Here is a 9,850-nt window from a genome sequence, read left to right as displayed (position 1 = left end):
TCGGCGATGAGGGGGGCGAAGGCGACTCGCCCCCTCGAAACCTCTGCCGCGGGAGCTCCGGACGTGCTAGAGGAGACGGCGACCCGCCGAGGCGGGCGCGACCCGGCGACCGAGGCCCCTTTCGGTCGGGGCGGCTCGCTCGGCAGCGGGCGGGGGTGCGGCACCAAGGGCGACAGAAGCAGCGGCGGCAGCGGCGGAGGGGGACGCCCCCCTTGCCGCCCGCGGCGCGCCGCAGGGGGCCCGCCACCCGGGCGGGTGACGGCCGCCTCGCTCGGCTCAGCTTGCCTTGCCCGGAATTCTCTTGCCTTGGCTAAGCCGCCCCCGCCGCCCAGCGCTGCTCGCGGCCGGCACCCACGGGGCACCCGGACCGAGGCCGGCACCGGCGCCCGGCGTGCTTTAGGACACCTGAGAAACTCGCGGGGCCACACGGCCGTCACAGAGCTGGGTTCGGTGAAGCCGCTCCCGGGAAGGGAGGGCTGACACCTCGCGTGCGACGGGAAGCGAATTGGAAAGGAGACCACCCTGCCTGAACACCGGACACCGCCGCGCCTCCCCGGGACGGAGAGCACGGAGGAGCCGGCCCGCCGAGGGCCCTCTCCGACGCGACCCGAAATGCCTCATCGATCGGGGATAGGAGAAAAGGCGAGAGACGGGAGGGAGCAAAGAGCGCTCCCGGAGGCCCCACGGCCACGGTCCTGGGACAGCCGACAGCCGCGCGCGTGCCAGCCGCTCACCCGGGGGTGGGCAACCAGACACGGGGGCCCTGCGTGCGAGTGAGAGGGACGCGTCTGGTGGAGGGGTGCTACGGGACCTGAACACCGGCGTTTGACGGCCGGCCCGCCCCGCAGCCCCTCCGACGCGCCCCGGGTATGCCAGAACGATCGGTGATAGAGAAAAGCAAGAGAATCGAGGGGGAGCAAAGAGCGCTCCCGAGGCCCCACGGCCACAGTCCTGGGACAGCCGACAGCCGCGCGCGCCAACCGCCACCCGGGGGTGGACGGCCAGACAGACGCGGGGCCCTGCGTGCGAGCGAGGAGGCGACGTCTGCGAGAGGTCCGGCGTGGAGCCTCCGCGGCGCGCCCCTGGGTGAACGCCTCAGCGGGCGCTGGCTGCGGGTGTGGATCAGGCAAAATGCGGGGGGGAGCGGGAGGCTGCCGCCGTCCACCCGCTCGGGAGCACGGTTCCCTGGGGACTGAGCACGAGAGGACCGGGGGAAAGCCGCGGCAGGCTTGTCTCCCCCGGTCTTCCGGCATTCGAAAGTGCCGGTGACCGCCGCCGGCCACCGCTCTTCGCCCTGCCCAGCGGGGAGACGCCTACCCCGGAGCAACAAATTTCGTTCGGTAATGCACGCATGTCTGCCAGGAGAGTAGCCAGAGGTGCCGCCCCTCACCTCTGCTTTCAGCGGGAAGTCAGCCCGCAGGATGCGCGTTCGCGCTGGAAGCCCTTAGGAGCCGAGTAAGTACTCCCTCCCATATACGGAAAATCACGTCTCTACCCCCGGACGGCCTCAAGAGCGCAGGCACTGCCCACCGGGGAGGCGCGCCAAACACGCCGCCTCTTACGATGACACAACTGGAGGTAACGAAAAACAGCGACCCCTTCGGCGGCTGGAAGTGCGTGCTCCGGACACAAGGTCTACCCGGCCACTCCGGCACTAAGTACCGCCGGAGCCGGGTAGACGTGACAGCCGATCCGGTCCCCGGAGCCGGGTAGACCTGACAGCCGGTCCGGTCTCCGGAGCCGGGTAGACCTGACAGCCGAGGTGGTCCCCGGAGCCGGGTAGACCTGACAGCCGATCCGGTCCCCGGAGCCGGGTAGACCTGACAGCCGACGCGGTCCTCGGAGCCGGGTAGACCTGACAGCCGATCCGGTCCCCGGAGCCGGGTAGACCTGACAGCCGACGCGGTCCTCGGAGCCGGGTAGACCTGACAGCCGATCCGGTCCCCGGAGCCGGGTAGACCTGACAGCCGGTCGGGTCCCCGGAGCGGGGTAGACCTGACAGCCGATACCGACCCCGGAGCCGGGTAGACCTGACAGCCGATCCGGTCCCCGGAGCGAGGTAGACCTGACAGCCGATCCGGTCCCCGGAGCCGGGTAGACCTGACAGCCGATCCGGTCCTCGGAGCCGGGTAGACCTGATAGCCGATCCGGTCCCCGGAGCCGGGTAGACCTGACAGCCGATCCGGTCCCCGGAGCGAGGTAGACCTGACAGCCGGTCGGGTCCCCGGAGCGGGGTAGACCTGACAGCCGAACCGGTCCCCGGAGCCGGGTAGACCTGACAGCCGATCCGGTCCCCGGAGCGAGGTAGACCTGACAGCCGATACCGACCCCGGAGCGAGGTAGACCTGACGGCCGCTCCGGTCCCCGGAGCCGGGTAGACCTGACAGCCGATCCGGTCCCCGGAGCCGGGTAGACCTGACAGCCGATACGGACCCCGGAGCGAGGTAGACCTGACGGCCGCTCCGGTCCCCGGAGCCGGGTAGACCTGACAGCCGATCCGCTCCCCGGAGCCGGGTAGACCTGACAGCCGATCCGCTCCCCGGGGCCGGGTAGACCTGACAGCCGATCCGGTCCCCGGAGCCGGGTAGACCTGACAGCCGATCCGGTCCCCGGAGCCGGGTAGACCTGACAGCCGACCCGGTCCCCGGGGCTAGGTAGACCTGACAGCCGATCCGGTCCCCGGAGCCGGGTAGACCTGACAGCCGATCCGGTCCCCGGGGCTAGGTAGACCTGACAGCCGGTCGGGTCCCCGGAGCCGGGTAGACCTGACAGCCGATCCGGTCCCCGGAGCCGGGTAGACCTGACAGCCGATCCGGTCTCCGGAGCCGGGTAGACCTGACAGCCTGTCCGGTCCCCGGAGCGAGGTAGACCTGACAGCCGGTCCGGTCCCCGGAGCGAGGTAGACCTGACAGCCGACCCGGACCCCGGAGCCGGGTAGACCTGACAGCCGACCCGGTCCCCGGAGCGAGGTAGACCTGACAGCCGATCCGGTCCCCGGAGCCGGGTAGACCTGACAGCCGGTCGGGTCCCCGGAGCCGGGTAGACCTGACAGCCGACCCGGTCCCCGGAGCCGGGTAGACCTGACAGCCGACCCGGACCCCGGAGCCGGGTAGACCTGACAGCCGGTCCGGTTCCCGGAGCGAAGTAGACCTGCCCGCCTATCCCCGGAGGCGGGTAGAAGTTGCAGCCGAGCCGGTCCCCGGAGCCGGGCACACCGGGCAGCCGGTGTGGGGTGGGGGTGATATTTTTGTTTTTTCTTTTCGTTCATGATTTAAGCGTCACCGGCACAGCGGCCAGCCTGACCCGGGTCCTCCCTTCCAACAAGTGCGTGCGGGCAGGTGGGGGGTGGGGGGGTGGGGGGGCGGCGGGGGGGCCGGGGGCTCATAAATAATTTTGATTTATCACCGGGTGGTGATAAATAATTTTGATCTTTTTTTTTCGTTCACGTTTTTAGCGTCACTGGCACAGCCGCCAGCCTGACCCGGATCGTCCCGGCGGGGGGGGGCGGGGGGGGGGGGGCTGTCGGGCGAGGGGGGGGTATGTGGGTGGGGGGAGGGGTTGGGGTGGGCGAAAAACTAAGTTTCAACTTTTTTTTGTTCGTGATTTAAGCGCCAGTGGCAGAGCCGCCACCCTGACCCGGATCAGGTCGGGGGCGGGGGTGGGGGTGGGGCGTGGCGGTCCGCGGCTTCGCGCCCTGCGCGGGCGCGCGAGCACACCACTGCCCGGCAAGCGGCAGCGGCGGGGAAGGGGTGCCGGTGCAGAGGCAGGCGAGAGCGGGCAGCGAGCGGGCGGGGAGCACGGCGCAGAGGTGGGCCGGGGAGAGGGCGGCAGGCACGCGGTGCCTCTTTTCGGAGTAGGTTTTGGGTCGGTAAGGTGGGGGGGGGGGGGGGGGGGGCGTTGTGTGTGCTGGGGGCGGGGGCGGGGGGGTTCAGTGGGTTCTCCAGCCGCGGCAGGGGCGGGCAGGCGCGCAGCAGAGCGAGCGAGCGAGCGGCTGAGAAAGGAAGGCGGGAGCGCCGGGGCACGGGCACGGGCACGGCCAGGGCCAGGGGCGCGGCAGGGTAGAGACTCGGCAGCCGGGGTTAGATCCCCGCTCGCCACCGGGAATCCCTTAACCCGCCCGGGCACGGAGCCGGCAGGGACTCCGCTGGGTCCTAAAGTCTCCCGCCGTCCTTGCCGGGGCGGGGTGGGGGGGGGTGGCAAACCTGCCCGAGGGCAGCGTGGGGAGGGGGCGGCCGGATTCGCAGTGAACCGGGTGGTGAATAGAGGCGGGGGAGGGGGGGGTGAAGGGGGACAGCGGGGTGTGGCGGGGGGGTGGGTGGTAATTCGGTGGCGGCAGCGGGGCTTGGGGGGAGACGCTCTGTCTGCGTCTGCGTCTGCCGCACGCGAGAGGTTCGGGCCCGTTGGAGGGGGTGGGGTGGGTGTTGTGTGCACGTGTGCGTGCGGCGGCAGACGGGGCTTTGGGGCTGGGGGAGAGGCCTGCTGGGGGGGGTGAGAGGCGAAGGGGGGAATGGGAAGGGGCGGGGGAGATGGTGCACCCGTGTGCAAGTGCCTCGGTGTGCGCGCAGTTGGGGTGGGGCAGATGTGACCCAGACGCCTGGGTGCCTTGGGGAGCACTTGTGGGGCAGCCGGGGGGCACAGCTGGGGCAGCCGTGAGGCATTTGTGGGGCAGCTGTGGTGCCAGCGGCACCCGCAGGCCTGTCTTCCCTGGGGGGAGACGGCAGGCCCACAGACCCGCTATTCCCTGGGGAGCACCTGCAGGGCAGCCGTGGGGCAGGGCTGGGGCAGTACTTGTGGGGCAGATGTGACCCAGAGGCCTGCTGTTCCTCGGGGAGCACTTGCGGGGCAGCCGTGGGGCACTGCGGGGCAGCTGTGGGGCCGGGGCACCAGCAGGCCTGTCTTCCCTTGGGGGGAGAAGGCAGGCCCGGAGTCCCACTATTCCCTGAGGAGCAGCTGCAGGGCAGCCGTGGGGCAGCGCTGGGGCAGTACTTGTGGGGCAGATGTGACCCAGAGGCCTGCGGTTCCTCAGGGAGCACTTGCGGATCAGCCGTGGGGCAGAGTTTGAGAAGCTGTGGGGCCAGAGGCACCCGCAGGCCTGCGTTCCCTGAAGCAGACTGCAGGCCCAGATGCCTGTGGCTCCTCGGGGAGCACTTGCAGGGCAGCTGTGGGGCAGCACTTGTGGGGAAGATGTGACCCAGAGGCCCGCTGTTCCTCAGGGAGCACTTGAGGGGCAGCTGTGGGGCCAGGGGCACCCGCAGGCCTGCCTTCCCTGGGGGGAGACGGCAGGCCCAGAGGCCTGCGGTTCCTCGGGGAGCGCTTGCGGGGCAGCCGTGGGGCAGCACTGGGGCAACACTTGTGGGGCAGATGTGACCCAGAGGCCCCGCTGTTCCTCGGGGAGCACTTGTGGAGCAGCTCTGGGGCCCTGCGGGGCAGCTGTGGGGCCAGGGGCACCCGCAGGCCTGCCTTCCCTGGGGGGAGACGGCAGGCCCAGAGGCCTGCGGTTCCTCGGGGAGCGCTTGCGGGGCAGCCGTGGGGCAGCACTGGGGCAGCACTTGTGGGGCAGATGTGACCCAGAGGCCCCGCTGTTCCTCGGGGAGCACTTGTGGAGCAGCTGTGGGGCCCTGCGGGGCAGCTGTGGGGGCAGGGGCACCCGCAGGCCTGCCTTCCCTGGGGGGAGACGGCAGGCCCAGAGGCCTGCGGTTCCTCGGGGAGCGCTTGCGGGGCAGCCGTGGGGCAGCACTGGGGCAGCACTTGTGGGGCAGATGTGACCCAGAGGCCCCGCTGTTCCTCGGGGAGCACTTGTGGAGCAGCTCTGGGGCCCTGCGGGGCAGCTGTGGGGCCAGGGGCACCCGCAGGCCTGCCTTCCCTGGGGGGAGACGGCAGGCCCAGAGGCCTGCGGTTCCTCGGGGAGCGCTTGCGGGGCAGCCGTGGGGCAGCACTGGGGCAGCACTTGTGGGGCAGATGTGACCCAGAGGCCCCGCTGTTCCTCGGGGAGCACTTGTGGAGCAGCTGTGGGGCCCTGCGGGGCAGCTGTGGGGCCAGGGGCACCCGCAGGCCTGCCTTCCCTGGGGGGAGACGGCAGGCCCAGAGGCCTGCGGTTCCTCGGGGAGCGCTTGCGGGGCAGCCGTGGGGCAGCACGGGGGCAGTACTTGTGGGGCAGATGTGACCCAGAAGCCTGCTGTTCCTCGGGGAGCACTTGCAAGGCTGCTGTGGGGCAGCCCTTGTTGGGCAGATGTGACCCAGAGGCCCGCTGTTCCTCAGGGAGCACTGGAGGGGCAACTGTGGGGCCAGGGGCACCCGCAGGCCTCTCTTTCCTGGGCGGAGACGGCAGGCCCAAGGCATGCTGTTCCTCGGGGAGCACTTGAGGAGCAGCCGTGGGGCACCGGTGGGGAAGCTGTGGGGCCAGAGGCACCCGCCGGCCTGAGTTCCCTGGAAGCAGACTGCAGGCCCAGATGCCTGCGGTTCCTCGGGGAGCACTCGCGGGGCAGCCGTGGGGCAGCACTTGTGGGGCAGATGTGACCCAGAAGCCTGCTGTTCCTCGGGGAGCACTTGCAAGGCTGCTGTGGGGCACTGGTGGGGAAGCTGTGGGGCCAGGGGCACCCGCAGGCCTGCCTTCCCTGGGGGGAGACGGCAGGCCCAGAGGCCTGCGGTTCCTCAGGGAGCACTCGCGGGGCAGCCGTGGGGCAGCACTGGGGCAGCACTTGTGGGGCAGATGTGACCCAGAGGCCCCGCTGTTCCTCGGGGAGCACTTGTGGAGCAGCTGTGGGGCCCTGCGGGGCAGCTGTGGGGGCAGGGGCACCCGCAGGCCTGCCTTCCCTGGGGGGAGACGGCAGGCCCAGAGGCCTGCGGTTCCTCGGGGAGCGCTTGCGGGGCAGCCGTGGGGCAGCACTGGGGCAGCACTTGTGGGGCAGATGTGACCCAGAGGCCCCGCTGTTCCTCGGGGAGCACTTGTGGAGCAGCTCTGGGGCCCTGCGGGGCAGCTGTGGGGCCAGGGGCACCCGCAGGCCTGCCTTCCCTGGGGGGAGACGGCAGGCCCAGAGGCCTGCGGTTCCTCGGGGAGCGCTTGCGGGGCAGCCGTGGGGCAGCACAGGGGCAGTACTTGTGGGGCAGATGTGACCCAGAAGCCTGCTGTTCCTCGGGGAGCACTTGCAAGGCTGCTGTGGGGCACTGGTGGGGAAGCTGTGGGGCCGGGGGCACCCGCAGGCCTGTCTTTCCTGAGGGCAGACGGCAGGCCCGAGGCATGCTGTTCCTCGGGGAGCACTTGCGGGGCAGCCGTGGGGGCAGTACTTGTGGGGCAGATGTGACCCAGAAGCCTGCTGTTCCTCGGGGAGCACTTGCAAGGCTGCTGTGGGGCACTGGTGGGGAAGCTGTGGGGCCGGGGGCACCCGCAGGCCTGTCTTCCCTGGGGGGAGACGGCAGGCCCAGAGGCCTGCGGTTCCTCGGGGAGCGCTTGCGGGGCGGCCGTGGGGCAGCCGTGGGGCAGCACTTGTGGGGCAGATGTGACCCAGAGGCCCCGCTGTTCCTCGGGGAGCACTTGTGGAGCAGCTGTGGGGCCCTGCGGGGCAGCTGTGGGGGCAGGGGCACCCGCAGGCCTGCCTTCCCTGGGGGGAGACGGCAGGCCCAGAGGCCTGCGGTTCCTCGGGGAGCGCTTGCGGGGCAGCCGTGGGGCAGCACTGGGGCAGCACTTGTGGGGCAGATGTGACCCAGAGGCCCCGCTGTTCCTCGGGGAGCACTTGTGGAGCAGCTCTGGGGCCCTGCGGGGCAGCTGTGGGGCCAGGGGCACCCGCAGGCCTGCCTTCCCTGGGGGGAGACGGCAGGCCCAGAGGCCTGCGGTTCCTCGGGGAGCGCTTGCGGGGCAGCCGTGGGGCAGCACTGGGGCAGCACTTGTGGGGCAGATGTGACCCAGAGGCCCCGCTGTTCCTCGGGGAGCACTTGTGGAGTAGCTCTGGGGCCCTGCGGGGCAGCTGTGGGGCCAGGGGCACCCGCAGGCCTGCCTTCCCTGGGGGGAGACGGCAGGCCCAGAGGCCTGCGGTTCCTCGGGGAGCGCTTGCGGGGCAGCCGTGGGGCAGCACGGGGGCAGTACTTGTGGGGCAGATGTGACCCAGAAGCCTGCTGTTCCTCGGGGAGCACTTGCAAGGCTGCTGTGGGGCAGCCCTTGTTGGGCAGATGTGACCCAGAGGCCCGCTGTTCCTCAGGGAGCACTTGCGGATCAGCCGTGGGGCAGAGTTTGAGAAGCTGTGGGGCCAGAGGCACCCGCAGGCCTGCGTTCCCTGAAGCAGACTGCAGGCCCAGAGGCCTGCGGTTCCTCGGGGAGCGCTTGCGGGGCAGCCGTGGGGCAGCACTGGGGCAGCACTTGTGGGGCAGATGTGACCCAGAGGCCCCGCTGTTCCTCGGGGAGCACTTGTGGAGTAGCTCTGGGACCCTGCGGGGCAGCTGTGGGGCCAGGGGCACCCGCAGGCCTGCCTTCCCTGGGGGGAGACGGCAGGCCCAGAGGCCTGCGGTTCCTCGGGGAGCGCTTGCGGGGCAGCCGTGGGGCAGCACGGGGGCAGTACTTGTGGGGCAGATGTGACCCAGAAGCCTGCTGTTCCTCGGGGAGCACTTGCAAGGCTGCTGTGGGGCAGCCCTTGTTGGGCAGATGTGACCCAGAGGCCCGCTGTTCCTCAGGGAGCACTGGAGGGGCAACTGTGGGGCCAGGGGCACCCGCAGGCCTCTCTTTCCTGGGCGGAGACGGCAGGCCCAAGGCATGCTGTTCCTCGGGGAGCACTTGCGGAGCAGCCGTGGGGCACCGGTGGGGAAGCTGTGGGGCCAGAGGCACCCGCCGGCCTGAGTTCCCTGGAAGCAGACTGCAGGCCCAGATGCCTGCGGTTCCTCGGGGAGCACTCGCGGGGCAGCCGTGGGGCAGCACTTGTGGGGCAGATGTGACCCAGAAGCCTGCTGTTCCTCGGGGAGCACTTGCAAGGCTGCTGTGGGGCACTGGTGGGGAAGCTGTGGGGCCAGGGGCACCCGCAGGCCTGCCTTCCCTGGGGGGAGACGGCAGGCCCAGAGGCCTGCGGTTCCTCAGGGAGCACTTGTGGGTCAGCCGTGGGGCAGCACTGGGGCAGCACTTGTGGGGCAGATGTGACCCAGAGGCCCCGCTGTTCCTCGGGGAGCACTTGTGGAGCAGCTGTGGGGCCCTGCGGGGCAGCTGTGGGGGCAGGGGCACCCACATGTCTGCCTTCCCTGGGGGGAGACGGCAGGCCCAGAGGCCTGCGGTTCCTCGGGGAGCGCTTGCGGGGCAGCCGTGGGGCAGCACTGGGGCAGCACTTGTGGGGCAGATGTGACCCAGAGGCCCCGCTGTTCCTCGGGGAGCACTTGCAAGGCTGCTGTGGGGCACTGGTGGGGAAGCTGTGGGGCCGGGGGCACCCGCAGGCCTGTCTTTCCTGAGGGCAGACGGCAGGCCCGAGGCATGCTGTTCCTCGGGGAGCACTTGCGGGGCAGCCGTGGGGGCAGTACTTGTGGGGCAGATGTGACCCAGAAGCCTGCTGTTCCTCGGGGAGCACTTGCAAGGCTGCTGTGGGGCACTGGTGGGGAAGCTGTGGGGCCGGGGGCACCCGCAGGCCTGTCTTCCCTGGGGGGAGACGGCAGGCCCAGAGGCCTGCGGTTCCTCGGGGAGCGCTTGCGGGGCGGCCGTGGGGCAGCCGTGGGGGCAGTACTTGTGGGGCAGATGTGACCCAGAAGCCTGCTGTTCCTCGGGGAGCACTTGCAAGGCTGCTGTGGGGCACTGGTGGGGAAGCTGTGGGGCCGGGGGCACCCGCAGGCCTGTCTTCCCTGGGGGGAGACGGCAGGCCCAGAGGCCTGCGGTTCCTCGGGGAGC

Source organism: Rissa tridactyla, unplaced genomic scaffold (assembly GCF_028500815.1).
Source record: "Rissa tridactyla isolate bRisTri1 unplaced genomic scaffold, bRisTri1.patW.cur.20221130 scaffold_81, whole genome shotgun sequence".
Classification (NCBI taxonomy): Eukaryota; Metazoa; Chordata; class Aves; order Charadriiformes; family Laridae; genus Rissa; species Rissa tridactyla.
This window is presented reverse-complemented; position numbering follows the sequence as displayed.